General features: G+C 39.1%; 1 non-coding gene across 1 annotated transcript; it reads left to right on the forward strand.

Moving 5' to 3' along the window:
* Positions 1-618: 618 nt before the first annotated feature.
* LOC145391315 (5S ribosomal RNA) lies at positions 619-737 on the forward strand. The gene has a single exon (XR_013895829.1). It is a non-coding gene; the product is annotated as a 5S ribosomal RNA (ribosomal RNA).
* Positions 738-17199: the final 16462 nt, after the last annotated feature.

Raw genomic sequence — 17199 nt, forward strand, 5'->3', positions numbered from 1 at the left:
CCATACACCTCTCTACATGTCACCACTTCGGCGCTAACACCCACCGTCCATATTGAATACATGCTAGGGCTGTCTCATACAGGACTTGTGTATTGGTATTAGCGGGGGTACTTTAATGACATGTCGGCGGGTTATCTGGTAGATCAGGAAAGTCTGCTTTTATGAAATTCAAATCCTTAAACATGTTCCCTGCCCCAGCCGGGATTCGAACCTGGGTCCATCAGGACAGCAGGCCGCCTCTCTACCGATTCAGCCACCGCCTCCCCCATTATTTGCATTAAATACTTGTTGAAAATATCTAGATTTGAATTTATACGAGCGAAGTGAATGTATTACAGAATACTTCATAAACTTCAATGGTATGTTTCCTACCAACCAGTCAGGAATCATACATCAGTATATCCTGATTTTGCGCACCTCTTCTCATGTAGCAGTGCATCTTACATTCCTAAATTTATTTTGCACAATGTTAATACAGATATTACAGAATTATTTTCTTTTTAGCATGGAGACTGCTTTTGCTTCTGTACAAAGCTTGTTGAAGGGTGATAGTCACTGCAGGACAAACACATGAAAGACGTGCGGTGGTAACATTTCCCCATTTTTTTCCTCAGCATTTTCTTTGGGCATACCACGTTGAGTACACCGCTTCCCGTCCGATCAGCGAAGTTAAGCAACGTTGGGTCTGGTTAGTACTTGGATGGGTGACCGCCTGGGAACACCAGATGCTGTTGGCATCCCTACGTGTCAAGTGGGGTTGGTGGAGGATTAGTGCCCCTCCCTGTAAAACAATTAACTCTAAGCCCTTGGCCACCCCGTCTGGGATACATGGCGTCTGGCAATGAATGAATGAATGAATTTTCTTTCCACATCTATCATCCAGCCATGACCAGCAGACCATGCTGGAAAATATAGGTTATCAGATGTGTCTACTGCCACCGTTGTTCATTCAACTCCTATATCTAATATACTATATCACTAGCCATGTGTGTGTGTGTGTGTGTGTGTGTGTGTTTTGGGCAGCTGAAATTACACGTTCAAATCGCACCAAAATTGGCACAAAAATCGCAAAAAAAAAAAAAAAAAAATGCTGATGTGAAAAAACTTGGTCCCATCACGATTGAAAAACTTTTACTATGTTTAATAAGTGATCACATTTTGACCAAAAAACGCTGCTCCCGAAGCCCGGCATTGGATCTCCGTGGAATTTTTGGCCCAGAAGTAGAACTAAAATAAACTGTAGCAGTAGCCGTGAGTCTGTGTGTTTAATTTGGACTTGTGTTCGGACAATTTGGGTTCCATTCCCGAGGCTGCAAATAACATGATCAATTGGTTAGCCGCAAAAAATCCAAGTGACAATGTTACACCAGAACAGCACATAAACGCGAGAGCCCTCCGCAGGAGCAAGTGCGAGGGGCTCGAAGAGCTCACGAGCACTTGTATCTGGCTATAGTTTTCTTTTCCTATACTGTTGTCATATTCTCTGTCTCAGTTATTACTAGTAAATGTCCAGTTAGTTCAGTAATTATACTCCGGTATTCTCTTCTTGATTCTTGCCTTTCCTTTCAACGACCATGCAGTGATTTTTTTTGCTGTTTGGTTTAGTGTTTATTGCTCTATCCCAGTCTGTGAGATAAGATTTACCTCTTTTCCCAGAAATCACTCCACCTCTACAGTACTTTCATCCAGTTCTGTTTTATAAATTTTCAATTTTCGGACTGATCTGCTTTCCTAGCTTTCTTCTAAACTGTTCAAATGCTTGATGCTGGTCTCCTTCGCTAAATGTATTTCTCCCATCATTTCCTGCTTGTCGTAGTCACTGCTTAACTGCTCTTTTCATGCTTTTGCATAACCCTTTCACCCACAGCAGTATTCCCTGTCTTTCCTACACTCATCTATCCTCCATTACACTAACTGTCACCTCCATCTAATTAACTGTCTATGTATATAAATGAGCCACGTTGCTTGTTTGTTTGTTTGTCCTTCAATTGCGCCCAAACCAAGGGACAGGGACCCCCAGACCCATATATATTCTGAATCAGGGTGAATCAAGGATGGTTTTAGGGGGTCAAAATTCAGATCTGGGTCATTTGAGGTCACCGGTAATGTTCTCCTTTTTGGCCCGGGCAACGCCGGGTATCCCTGCAGCCCAATTTTTGGCATGGAGACTCATATAACCTACGGGTCAGACATAAGCTATGTGAGATTGACCTTTGAGGTCATTTGAAGTCACCTGCAATTCATGGTCGAACGACTGGACCCAACAGCCCAATTTTTGGCATGGAGACTCACATGCCCTCCAATTCAGACACAGACTATGTGAGGTTGACCTCCGAGGTCATTTGAAACACTGGTCGTTGGTCATTTGAGGTCACCAGTAATAGTAAATAAGTGTGCACAAACGCTGTGCATTTGTCTGCAAAAACTGAAGTACAAAGTTCCTTGACCTCTTATAATCCCTCTTCAAAAGCATGAGAGGTACATGGTCTTTCTGGAGTAGAGAGAAAGACTGAACTAGAACTAATAGGATTAGACTACATGGCTTTTTGGCCTGAGAATGCTGGGTACTCCTGCTATGTGTTTTATATAATATATGCATAGTACAGGCCATTTCCTTAGGCCTGCAGCTAATTACATGTAAAAAAAAAAAAAAAAAAAAAAAAAGCTCTTGGTATACCGTATGAAGATGCCTTATAACTTTTTTTTTTTTTGGATTTCATTAAGTAATCTGCACTGTGTTACTAACAAATTTTGTATTAAACACACTTATGCATAAATCTGAGTGCTTCATTGAAATAAGTAAATATTTTACCCAGTTTCCTAACCAACCAGTTCACTCCTACCTATGGTAATTTTACTTAATTTTATTCTACCTTAATTATTTTATTAATTTCTTTTGGTGCAAAAATGAATAACATATTTCAGTAAAAAGCTTAAGTGATTGCATTTTTTTTTTTTTTTTAATTAATGAAAAACTGATGCATTCAATTTTTCTTACCCATTACTGTAACTTACAGTACTGTATATGAAACACTAAAGCTGGTGAAGAATATAAGCCTAATGATCCATTATACCAACACTGACCTACTGTAGCGCTAATACCTGCAATTGCTGCCATGTAGTACACTATTGTATATATACTCTTCTTATATGTTATATACTTATCGAGTGCCAGATATGGGAGGAAAGATGTACTGTAACCACCAAACTGCTGATTCATTCCATTTGGTAACAGTCACTGCAGCTGCTGCATGAATCAACTGTATACCTATATTGCAAGTGATATGCTTCAAGAAGCACTCCATTAACTAAAAAAAAAATAATTAAAGCCAAAATTGTCACACACAAATATTGTTGAACTAGAGGCAGAAGCTTAAGGCTTGCCCTCAAATGTGGTAACTACAGCACTGAGCTGGCCAACACACAAACTTAAGTATTGTTGCCGTATCAAAAACCTATTGAAAAATTTCACAGGAAGTCTGAAATTAACTTGGAAGCACATTTTATTATCATCACTCCAAATCTTATGTGCCACGTCACCACCTAACCACCACGGAGGGTTAGTTTACCTGTATTAGTTTACAAAAAAGTTTAGTTTTGTAAAATTTCCTGATCAGCCCTGTATTTTTTTATATTTTTTAGTGTGCCAATGAAAATTTAATTCCTGAATGTTTATAAATAGAAAGAACAGCCATTGTATTTATGAATATTTGAGTTTGTTACACGAAATGGGAGTCTTTGGTAGTGTTTATCTTCCTGTCACATTTGTATAGGTTACCATTTGACACCATTTCCAGGTGATGAACGCCTGGCGTGAACAGCAAATTTATTTATGGTAAGAAAAAATGGAACATCAGATGCTCATGTTCATTAATACTCACATTTAGTTTTATACAGTATGTCCCATAGCAATAACGAGGGTAACGCGAGGATACAGACCTGAGCTTTGCAACTATGTGCCGATTGGCAGAGGGTGGTATACTATGTACCCTTCCAGAAAAAATCCACGCTCAGGAACCCTGCTCACTAGTTTAAACAGAAAAATCCTCCTCATTCATATACCTCCTCATTCATATAACTTTGTCTCAAACTATAACCTCATCACTAATTATCATATAATATATATACATATAAATATATATGTCTGAAAGTGTTATGTGATTAAAACTATAATAAAAGACATGACTGGGAATGTAAGTAATCAGTTTTAACCCGCTGTGTCCCATTGACGTATATTTACGTCTGAACATTTTGTTACTGTGACTCCCGTTGACGTATATAAACGTGCTGCAATTGCAAGGTCCGTCATTTGCACAGTTTTCAAATTTCGTGCATGATTTTTGGTACGTATACACGGAACACCTTCCTCTACCCAATGCCAGATGGGGACAGTGCCATACCCTGCGTGACCTCCCCCTGCATGCCACTGTCTCGGCAACTCACCTGTTACCAGTGATCTGGCCAGTAAAGACATGTTACACCACGGTGCGAAATTCAAGGCCAGAGTGATTCCCCAATCGATGATAATATGGAGGACAAAGTTTACATAGCGTTAGAGGAAGAAACAGTCAGAAATGATGATCAGGTAGTTTCGCCAAAAAGGTGCAGTATGTTGATGTGTTTGGTGAGTGAAACAATGCTTGTATATATGTTGATGTGTTTGGTGGGTGAAACAATGCATATATACTTTTATATTACTGTGTGAAAACCATTATACTCTTGTACTACATAGGCTATAAATTCATACCAAATAAATAAATACCTATTATGAGTGGTTTGGAATAGTTACTCCTTCCCACAGAACATGTTTCCTCTGGAGCCAGGCCCCATAGAAAACAGCCAGGTGAGGGTACTGTTACTTGTACCGGCATTTTAAAGCTCAGGTGAGCTATTTCTCTATGATGTTTCGATGCTTCACATAAAAAGCGGAGGTTTTAGCAAACAAAAAAACAAAAAAATCGAAAATCTGCCGGGACTGGGGGAGGTCACTGATTAAAAATCAGCCGGCATGGAGCAGGTTAAGGTACGAAGAATATTTGTCTTGACTTTAAACAGTTAGTTTTGTTAGTTTAGTGATTCCCTTCAACTTAATCATAATCAATCTTCTTTTCTTCATTTTACTGAGTAGGTATGTTAGTAAAATTATACTTATTTATGAAATGATACAGAAAAAACTTACAAAGTAGTAGTTTAGGTGACTGCATTTTTATTTTTCAAATCAAGTTATGAGATGAAGATTAGCTACTTTTGGGAGTTTATGAACACTCCTAATGGCACTGAGTAACCTCATTTGACATGCATTGATCTAAGTGAGCCTGCATGGGTGTGAGGGGTCTAGATCAGGGGTTCGTAACTGAGAGTGACGAATAGGTCTCTTAGGGGTGCGAGGATGCTGCCCTTAAACGTGGTTCATCTTTTGAATATAGAAAATAAAGTGAGGCTGTACCTTTTATAACGTTTGTGGTGCAGTTAACCATAACATGGTATTTTATGTTCTGAGGGCGACTTTTAATACATTGTACTAATATAATGAGCTTCAGATACACCAATATATTATTTTATAGTAATTGGTATATTTCGCTTTGTGGCGTGAAGTGTTGAGCTAGGGACAGCAGCTCAATACAAGTATGCACTGTTGGTGCTGGGAGTGGAATTAAAGAGGGGGTAGGGTTCACGTACACATATGAGTCGACAGGAGCGATTGCAGAACCCTCTGCTTCTGGAATGTTGGGTAAGTTTGCGGCGTAGAGTGTTGTGCACCGAAGGTAGATCTCTCGTGAGTGTTTTTGTATGTACAGTAATGATGATTAGATCAAAACACACCATGTCATTTATATATTAATTATTTAATTGTTTATAATTAATTAAATTACCTGATTTAGTTTTTCTAGATCTGCCTTCAACATGTCAAAAAAATTAAAGTAGAATGATGACTGTGCTTAATATGGCTTTATGTGTGTTTGGAGATGGATGGTACACATCACCCACAGTGTATTTTGAGCATTACCATGTTCTCAAATGCGACTTTGAAGCCAATGCATATGTCCAGGACAAACATGGCGGATGGGATGCAGGGAACGGCATCACAACATCAAAAGACAAATTAACCAGAACTGACCATGTCAGCACATTGCCGACATACGGATCTTCACCAACAGTCCCTGTTCCTTGCTTCTCATCAAATTGCATACCAGATTGCCAAGTCGATGAAAACCCATACAATTGGCGAGGAACTAGTTTAGCCATGTGCCCTTGATATGGCAAAGGTTATTTTTGGTAAGGAAGCAGAGAAAAAAGCACAACACGTGCCTTTATCTATTGATGTGATCCATAGTAAAATTTTCGACATGAATCAGGATATTCTGGAGAAGATTATCGCTGGTATTAAGGCTCGACCAGTAAAGAGCAGGCTACAGGAATACGAATCAACAGATGTGTCAACTTACTGTTAGCTACTGGCAATGGTCCAGTAAAGTGGTAAAGGAGAAACAAGTGTAAGAAAATATATTTTTCTGTCAGTCATTAAAGACAATGGCACAAGGTACAGATGTGTTCAGTATGATAAGGGAATTATTCACAAAACACCAAGTCCATTTTAAAGTTTGTTCGTTTTATAATGATGGTGCACAGGACATGCTGGGCAACCATTTCAGGGTTCGCAGCATTGATTATGTATGAAATTCCTTATGGGAAGATCAGCCACCATTTTCCGACCACATGCGTTTCCAGCAAGAGCAATGCCTCCAAAGCTAAGAAAAGTTTGGGATGTTTAGTGAAAGTTGTGGACATTATTCGTGGTCCTGCTTTGAATAATCAACTATTTCAATTATTTTGAGAGGAAATGGGTCACGAACACAGAGGTTTTGTACCATTCAGAAGTGAGGTGGACGTTACATGGTCATGTGCTGTCTAATGTGTTTCAACTGTGAGATAAATTTCGGCAGTTTCTCCGTGGACGGGGCAAGACCTGGCTGAATGTTTTGATGTCCTTGAGTTTGTTCAAATGATCGCATATTTGGCTGATTTATTCACAGCACCCAGTGAGCTCAATTGCCGTCTGCAGGGAAGGGGTCTCAAATTCCAACTGCAATCTAGAAGCTGGTTACATTGAAAGAGAAACACGTTTTATGGATTTGACATGTTATGATGGAAATTTAATAAATTTCCATCTCATGAAGGATTATTTACGGCAGATGCATTCTTGCAACCTGATATTGTTTCATATACTGTTGAATATCTGCAGTGCTGCAAACTTCATTCAATGGGTACTATTTGTGTAGAGAGCTGCAAGCCTATAATAACTGGATCAGGTATTCGTTCCAGATGAAATAGGAGGATACTGATAACGACAGTGACAAGAACGATGATCTCACTGATTTGAGAAGCAATCATGCACTCCAGATGGAGTTTAATGAGAGCCATCTGGAGCGTTTCCGGGTTTCTCAGGTGGATTCATATCCTGTAGTAACTTGGAAGGTTCTAGCTGTGTTGGCGCCACTGGGGACTAATTATCTTTATGAAACTGGATCCTTGTGTCTAATTAATATCAGAAGCATGTGCAGAAATCGCAAGGATGCTCAGCACGACATGGGAGTAGCGCTCAGCACCGAGAAGCCAAGGTTCAGGTCAGTAATGAAGAACAGATAACAACAACAAAGGCACAGATCACCTGATTAGTTCAGGTGCAGGGGAGAGGAATGGTCCATTATGATATGGCAGGGGTAAACCAGCTCTGCTGTCGGGCCCTGCTTCGGATGTCGCTGGATTGCATGCGCAGTTGACCTTCGTGCGGTGTGATGCGGTGAGGAGGGGTCCCTTCTCCCCTTAGAGACTTAGATAGGAGTAAATGTACGTGTGTGGATGAGCAATTTGGTGAGTGTGTTGTCCTCTCTCGGCTACCTCCCTTCGGGAGGAAAAGCTTAAATATATAGATGGAACAAAGGCAGTAAATTTGCGCGGCAAGCATAATCTCTCAAAACACACCATGCATAAAATAAACGATTATTATTATTTTTTTTTCAACGAATTATTTAGTCGTCAGTTGTATAAACCTGTAAGTAAGTATTTGTTATGAGACACTCATGAGAATAGTATTGTTAATTCATGAAATTGGGACAGGGGTGGAAATGAGTTATTTAAGAGGAGCCTGTGGAGTCACATGGAGAGACAGGCTGACGAATGAAGATATAAAGGAGCGTTGTGGTGTTGATGTGGATGTGATAGGAAGCGTTATGAGGAACACACTGAGGTGGTTTGGCCATGTGGAGAGGATGGAGGGTGAAAGACTGACAAAGAGAGTGTATGTGAGTGAGGTGGAGGGGGAAAGAGGGAGGGGGAGGCCGAGGATGAGATGGAGGGATGGGGTGGAGAGGTATATGAGAGAGAGGGGGTGTGAGTTGGGAGCAGGGGAGTGAAATGGTGGGGGACAGGGCGACTTGGAGGCGATTTGTTTGTGGCCACCCCAAACGGGATTGAGGCGTCTGGCAATAGATAGATAGGGACAGGGGTTAGAGAACGTTTGGTTCTATGAGAACGGTGCGAACAGGGAAAAGGACTGGGCGAACCTAAAATGGCGTCATTTGTCCTAATTAACCTCTCTTTGTTGATCTATCTGGACAGGACTTGATGTCAAACAGTTTGAATGGACACAAATGAACCTAGAAAAGGTTGACTAAATCAAAATGGTCTGGAAGTGATCTGACCTAAATTGACTTTAGTGGCTGTGAACTTACGTCAATGAACCCAGAGAGAAAGATGGGATTTGAATTGGCCTGTATTGAAGACTGGACTTTTTTTTCTATTTGCGTGTAATCATTAACAGGTCATTCGTCATACTGTCACTAGATTTATGATTTTGACTAAATACCTGAATACATGTAAGAGCGTTACATATACTATTTCGTAATTATGTATTTATTTACGTTAAATAATTGGAAGACCATATTGATACCAAAGACTTTCATGGTTATGATGAGACTAAACTCAGATTCGCGCCACATTCTAAATTTAAATAAAAAGCCAGTATTAATAATTACAGTAAGCTTGGCTTAAAGTACATTCTCTTGCGTCACCTGATTGTGGAGAATATTTATTTCACGGTATGATTTATTGAAATGAAGTTGAAAATAAGCAGTTTACAATCATCGCCTAGTCCTACACTGCATCTATTGTACAATGAATGCATTAAATAAGAGAGAATCATAGATGGGCAAAGAAACATCATAGATGGGAAAAGAAACATGCGAAGCCTATCGAGCCTGGAACTGTTATCCAGAAGAGGAAAGAGAGTATTCAAGGAGGGGAAGTATTTGGCAAACTTTGGTCCATGACCGTACCAGAGAAACGCAAATAGCTCAGCCAGACAGATATTAGCTTTGACAGTATCAAAAACTTTCATCGGCTGAGTGTTTCTGATCCCCTACGCCCCAGCATACAACGCCCCCACGTCATTCCACTCTACATCTTCTCAATTCTCCCCACACCTACGTCCACAGGCAAATATCAAGTAATTACAGTAACTGAGGGTAAAAACAGGGACAACAGAAAACAAATAGGAGGATATTACTTAGTCTTTTCTTGGCTCCTTGTTATATCTGAGGCTATGACTAAGTAATGGTATTTGTTTTACTCGTACCGTATGTGTCTGGGAGCATGTGTCTTTTCACAGAGTCGTCATTTATCATGCAGATGAATTGCATCTTCTTGCGGAATCCGTGCACAGTGTATCGTGAGGATTGGGCAATTTCTGTCTATCTTGGATCATCTTAAAGTATGCACACATCAGAAAATATGCGCGAACAGTATATAACATTTGAAGAGGAGGGACGGGGAAAGGAACACACACACACACACACACACACACACACACACACACACACATGGTTGGGTGTGTATGTACTAGTATGTATGAACACACTGGAGAGAGAGAGAGAGAGAGAGAGAGAAAGAGAGAGAGAGAGAGATCTGTATATATATATATATATATATATATATATATATATATATATATATATATGTCCATCATCAGCCATTAAAAGTCCACTGTTAAAAATGGCCTCCCCCAACCTTCTCCACGAATTCCTTGACTGAGCCAATCTTTGCCACGTTTACCTTGCACATTTCTCTGTCTCATCTCTCCACCTCCTGTCTGGCCTTTTTCTGCTATGCTACGATCTCCTGGTATCCAGTCAGTCAGCCTCTTGCTCCATCGGTTATACCTTATTCTTGCTACCTGGCCTGCTCACCTCCATTTCTATTCTTTTATAACTTTTTCAATATCGTTGACTTTAGTTTGCTCGCTCACCCAAGTTGATCTTTTCCTGCCTCCTAAAGTTATTGCCAACATTGACCCTTCCATTGCTCTCTGAGAACGGATTAATTTCTTTTGCATCGATTTTGTCAGTTTCCAGGTCTCACGACCATACGTCATAGCTGGATTATACATTCGTTATATACTTTTCGCTTCATAGAAACTAGCAAACTACTTTTCATAATGTCTCTGTGTTTACCGAAAGCTTTCCATCCATTTGTAAAACGTCTTTTAATTTCTCTATCATGATCTTTCGTTAATTTTAGTATTTGCCTCAAGTAATTAGACTCCTCGACCTCTTCAAGGATTTCTTCGCTTAATCTGATGACGCTCTTTGGTATCTGGACATTAGTTTTACTCCTGTTCATCTTTAGCCCTACTTTGAGACTTTCTCTGACCAGGTCATTTAACATTTCTTGCAATACCTCTGCTGTTTCTGAGATTAGGACACTCTCATCTGCAAATCTTAAATGGTTTAGCTTTTCTCCATCTATGTTCACTCCTTTTTTTTTTTTTTTTTTTCCCAGTCTGGCTTTCTAAAAAAAAAAAATTCTAGGCATGCTGTGAATAATTTTGGTGAAATTGTATCTCCCTGAGGTACGCCCTTTTCAGTTTTAATTTTTTCCGAGTCCTTATGTAATTTACCTGTAGCAGTTCCCTCTTTATATATGATTTCGACTAGTTTTACAATGTTCTCATTCACTTCTTGTTCTCGCAATGAATTTATAATTGCTATGTGCTCCACTGAATCAAAAGCCTTTTTGTAATCAACAAAACCTAAACACAGTGGTTTATTATATTCTTTTGTTTTCTCAGTGAGCTGATTCACTGTGTGTAGACGATCAGTGGTCGAATACCCGCTTCGGAATCCTGCCTGTTCACAAGGTTGGTTTTCCTCCAAAATTGTTGTTATTCTGTTCGTAAGGACTTTAGTGAAGAGTTTGTAAATGACTAATAATAAGCTAATGGGTCCAGAGTTACAAAGCTCTTTTGAATCACCTTTTTCTTAAAGTAAAATAACTATTGCATTACACCATGTTTTGGGAATTTTCTTCCATTTTGTATACTGAATAAATAAGTGAGCAAGCCTATTTTGTACTTCTACTCCTGCATCCAACAGGAAATCTGCTGATATTTCATCTTCTTCCTGCGCCTTCTCTATTTCCATATTTTTAAAGAGAAATATTTACTTCGTCTGGTGTTACCTCAGGTATTTCACTTGTGTCAACTGAAGTGTTGGCTATTGGTACTACGGTCTTTGATGCATATTGTTGTTTGTAAAATTCTTCAACTCTCTTCACCATTTTATCTTTGCATTTAATACAAAAACAAAGCAGCCTTTCAGTAGGAGATAAGGAACAGATTTCAGGCTCTAAGTAATGATGAATGTAACATTGATGAGCTGAATGACAGACTAACAAAAGTGCTAAGAGAAACAGCGGAGATAGTAGGAAATCCTAATACAAACAAATCCAAGAAGTATTCAGAAAAGACAATCGAGCTTATGAAAAAAAAAAAATGAAATGAAATAAAAATGAAAACAAAGAAAGATAAATTAGAACGAGCGGAATTAAATAAGCTTAATAACAAAGGACAAAGAGATGAAAAAAGAAAGAGAAACATGGATCTGATCAAAGAAACCATCAAAAAAAGAAAAAGTCTGAAACAGATTCGAAGTAAAATGGCACTAGGAATGCAACAAATTACATCACTGAAAGACAAAAACAGTGAAATAATTCAATGCAAAGATTTATATATATATATATATATATATATATATATATATATATATATATATATATATATATATATATATATATATATATCCGACATCACCCACACCATCTTTACCCTCTCGTTCCTCTCCTTCCCCCATCCTACACCTTTCTTCCGCTTTATGCTTCCCTCGCCTCCCGCACAATAGAGACACAAATTTTCACATTTTCTGTGTCTCTTAATTCTTGAGGAAGGTCCAAGTCGGACTGAAACTTTTGTATCCTCACAGCAGAGCTAATTTCAGTACTGCCTTGCGGCTATGATTTATCAAGTCTAGAAATTTTAGCTACATGACTGAGTCGATTTTTTTTTTAATTAGATAAGTGAAATTGTATTTCGGAAGGTGGAAGATAATACAATATGCTTTATTCTCGATCAAAGCATTCAAAGTGATAATTTTAACATTATTTGACGTCCTACGCATTTCTTTGCGGATTTAAAATCGTCTGACGTTAGACACAGTTCAGTGCAATGTCGGTACTTCTTCGCCAAAACTAAAAAGTTTTGCACATACACGCATAAATGTCCTGTTAAAATTTGCAAGGAATATGGAATGAAAGAAAGATCATTATCTTTAACTCATTCAGCCTGAGAATGTAGTCTGTATTTCATGCTTGTTGCTGTAATTTTTTTTTTTTTTTTTTAAGGATTTCCCAAGTACTGCAGGTTTTATCGAATCACACTCATATATCCAACTCCACCGCTTCGAACAGCCTAAAGTACAGTACAATCGTGTGACAGTAGCTAGAATAAAATGACAATTACAAAGTAGGCTACTATATGCGGATGCTTCAAGACCCTACGGCTAATGCCCACTGTTGTAGTGTTATGTGTGTGTGTGTGTGTCTGTGGGGTGGTGGAGGGGATTATACGGTATGTTGTGTGTGAGGGATGCTGTGTTGTGTAGTGTGTGTGCGAGGGGGGGATATTGTGTTGTGTTGTGGCTTTGCTGAAGTCGTCAAAGTCTACGGAAATAAAGCATCTCGCGCCCGTAAATCTTTAGTGAAATACAGATGTACATGACCTCTCCTTGAGTTGCTGATGCTTCTAAAAATTACGTCCTTGTAGTGGATTTCTCTTAAGTTGATTACGTTCCCTTACTGGCAACAAGTAAATAAATATGTAGGTAAATTAATGTAAGTCATCGTACTGAGAATGCTGACTAAGAAAAAGATGAGAACCTTGAAATGATTTACGAAGTATACCTGGAAGCAATATAATGCATTTTTTGATAAGACGAACAAAGAGTATTGATTAAAAAAAAAAAAAAAAAAAAAAAAAAAAAAGAAGAAGGGATAAGGAGCATGTAGTGGTGCACCGGTATCTGCAATATCCTGGCACCTTGGGAGGTATTACATTACGTCTGCAAGCACAAGCATATTCCTGCCAGATAACCAGAGAACCAGTCTGCCTAGAGGAAAGAATATATCGTTAAGGACAGGCAAAGCAAAACTATCTTTCACTGCATGGGAATTCACTTTTCCAAATTTGAACATAACAATCTAATATTAGGAAGAAGACGTAAGGAAAAAAAAAGTGTCATTTAGATGAAGAGAATAAAGTGACGTACACAAGCAGGAGAAACTACAACAGTTTCCATAAGGAGAATAAAAAGTATTGGTAAAACGATGGCTGGGCGAGGAACGCTTGGTGGAGTATCCCAGCACTATACTGTTACGCGCACCATGGGAAGTAAGAGTATTACATTCCGCCAGCAACCACAAGAATTTTCTTGCCACAGTAGTCAGAGCACCAGGTAGTCTTGGACAATAGTTCTGAAACTACTGGTCTCGAGCCAAAACGGGGGGGGGGGGGGGTCGCTGAGGAATTTGGAAGAGTCACCGAGACCGAGAGGAGACCTCATGTTTTTATTGTATTTTATCTACTTCGCAGGAGCTATAATAATCATGATTACACTACTAACATACGGTAACCATAGTAGCTGTAAGAGGCTGTATACTAACTACTCACTATGTATACGTGAAAAACTTTGTTACAGTTTTTCATCGCTGTTGAACGGGACAGTAATAAATTTTCCCATAGTATCTACCTGAGCTCCCCTCCCTACCTCCTGCTCCTCAAAATTTCATAGTCACCGTTTTACTCGTTTTACATGATCTATAATTTTTTTTTCCCTAAATCCGAAAGTACACATGACGAGGCTGTCAGATTCTCGATAGTACATAACCAGTTGACAGCAAGATCTTATATTCCTAAATGTTAGCCAGATTTTACTTGATGGTTGAAAGCATTTGGTGTCTCATTATCAGTGTACAGTATATGATTTGAAGTGTGCGTCCGATGTCAGAATAACTGATATCTTGGCGTCGATCTGAATAAAAGTGGGACGTGCCCGGAGTATCGGAGCTCAGTAAGGAACACGAATCTATAGTAACTGTTAATAAACTGCTCTGTGTGTGTGTGTGTGTGTGTGTGTGTGTGTGTGTGTGTGTGTGTGTGTGTGTGTGTGTGTGTGTGTGTGTGTGTGTGTGTGTGTGAGAGAGGGAGAAAGAGAAGATTCAGAGAAAGGCGGCGGGGGTGGGGGTTCGTGAGCCCCTAAGTTAGTGTCTGGTGGGTTGCGCACCGAAAAGTTTGAGAACCACTGGTATTGGGGAATAATATCTGGGGAATATCAGTAGCCATTTCTGTCCATTGGGGTCATTAACAATATAGGTTTTCTTGCCACAAATACCACCACACAAAATTATTCAGGTTTGTAAAGGTTCGAGTTGAAACTGATGAATGTAACCCCAATTAATCCGTATATAATGTAACCCCCATTAATCCGTAGATAACTGTTCTCCTCTATGCTGAAGAAAGCTTTGGGTGGAGCAAGGATAAGCGAAAAAGTAATTGTTTTGAACAGATTAATGACCGACGACTGAAATATTTTTTTACATGGGCTATATTACAGTCTCCATTCATTCTTATAACTTTGATGGGGTACTTTTCCAGTTGTTTTTTGCTAACTCCAAACGATTTTTTACCTGAGGACACAGTATGCTGACTGGAAGGGCAAGATAAGATCATCATTTTTCCCTTCACTGCAAGAGGTTTCCCCAAAGCTGAATAAAATCGTCTGCAGGTAGCAAGAATAAATCAATAAGACAAGCCATCAGATAATAATGAAGCCAGTTTCTAGCCCCTTGATAGCCAGACGTATCTGATAAGCCGAATAAAAGTTTTGTGCTGGCGGAAAGCAAAATTATAAAAAAAAAATAACAAGAGAGAAGAACAAGGCGCTTGAGGCATTTACTGCAAAACCTCGGGCTCTCAAAATCATTCAAAAGAGGCATATTAGCCAGTATATCATGAAAAGGACATTATCTTGGCAAAATGATATTAAAGAAAAAATAAAAAGGCACTAAAGTCATTATGTCAAAATCTGACCGAAAATAAATAATCAGAATAAAGGGACTAAGGAGAGAGTAACCCTTTGATTACCTGAATTGTTTTCTGTGCTAAATCAAATTAACTGACGCCACAGGAATATAAAACACGACCCGCTCCTAAAGGCATTAAAATAGTGAGAGGAGCCAGTAATTAAGATCAAACAGTGAGAACTAGGACTGAAATCTACAAAGGCAATCCTTTTGTCGTTCTGCTTTTGTGCCTATCCCTATGTGTGCTGATGTATATATTTAGTACCAGAGGAATATCTATCTATCTGTCAATATATATATATATATATATATATATATATATATATATATATATATATATATATATATATATATATATATATATATATATATATATATATATATATATATTTTCCACTGATATAGTAGACTACTGCTACTATAACTAATAATACAACAAGTGCTATTACTACTGCTACTACTTCTACCATTACTAGTGGTAGTAGTATTTGTCGTAGTAGTATTGGTAAAATAACAATAATAATAATAATCATCATCATCATCATCATAACAACTATCTATCAACCAGACACCTAAACCCCGTAAGGGTTAGCCACAAACAAATCGCCTCCATGTCACCGTCCCCCGCTATTTCACTGCTCTGCTCCCAGCTCACACACATCCCCTCTCATATACCTCTCCACTCCATCCCTCCATCTCATCCTTGGCCTCCCCTTCCCTCTCCCCCCCTCCTCCTCACTCACATACACTCTCCTCGTCAGTCTCACTCCCCATCCTCTCCACATGGCCAAACAACCTCAATGTGTTTCTCCTAACGTTTCTTATCACATCCACAGCCACACCACAATGCTCATTCACTTCCTCATTTGTCAGTCTGTCTCTCCATGAGATTCGACATGCTCCTCTCAAATAACTCATTTCCACAGCTCTCACTCTTGACTTATGTTTCAACAACAAGGTCCAAGCTTCACTTCCATATGTTAAACCTGGTATCACAATACTGTCATGTAGTAACTTTTTCACTTCCATGCTCACTGCCCTATTTCTTAACACTGCTTACAAGGCACCAGCAACCATTCTTCCTTGTTGTATCCTTTCAAGCACTTCACTCTCCAAACTTCCATCCTTACTCATCACACTACCCAAGTACTAAAATGCACTCACATTTTCGATTTCCTCACTGTACATTCAGTGACTTCAATTCTCTCGAAGACCATAACTTTACTCTTCCCTACATTCACCTTTAGATTCCGTTTCTTACACACTCTCCCAGACTCATCCACCAAGCCTTGCAGCTCCCTTTTGTCTTCATTTAACAACACAGTATCATTTGCAAACCGAAGTACAGGAAGTTTCCAAACAGTGCCCTCTCTCGCTAGGGCCGCTCCAACATCCACTGCCCTACCTTGTATCTCTTTTATAACCCCATCCATATGCAGAATGAACAACCAAGAAGACATGACACATCGCTATTTCAATCCAATCTTCAGAGAGAAAAATTCACTCAGTTCAGTATCCACACGCACTGCAGCCTTAGCACCCTCATACATACTCGTCACGGCAATCAACAACTTCCCATCTACTCCATATATTCGTAATACTTTCCATAATCTTTGTCTCTCCACCCTGTCATATGCTTTCTCCAAATCCATGAAGGCCACATACAACTTCTTTCTCTTCTGCAGAAACTTTTCCACTAAAGATCTAAGAATAAATATCTGATCTACACAA

This window comes from Coenobita brevimanus, chromosome 17 (genome assembly GCF_032717465.1).
Source record: "Coenobita brevimanus isolate Jiangsu-jjx chromosome 17, ASM3271746v2, whole genome shotgun sequence".
In the NCBI taxonomy this organism is placed as follows: Eukaryota; Metazoa; Arthropoda; class Malacostraca; order Decapoda; family Coenobitidae; genus Coenobita; species Coenobita brevimanus.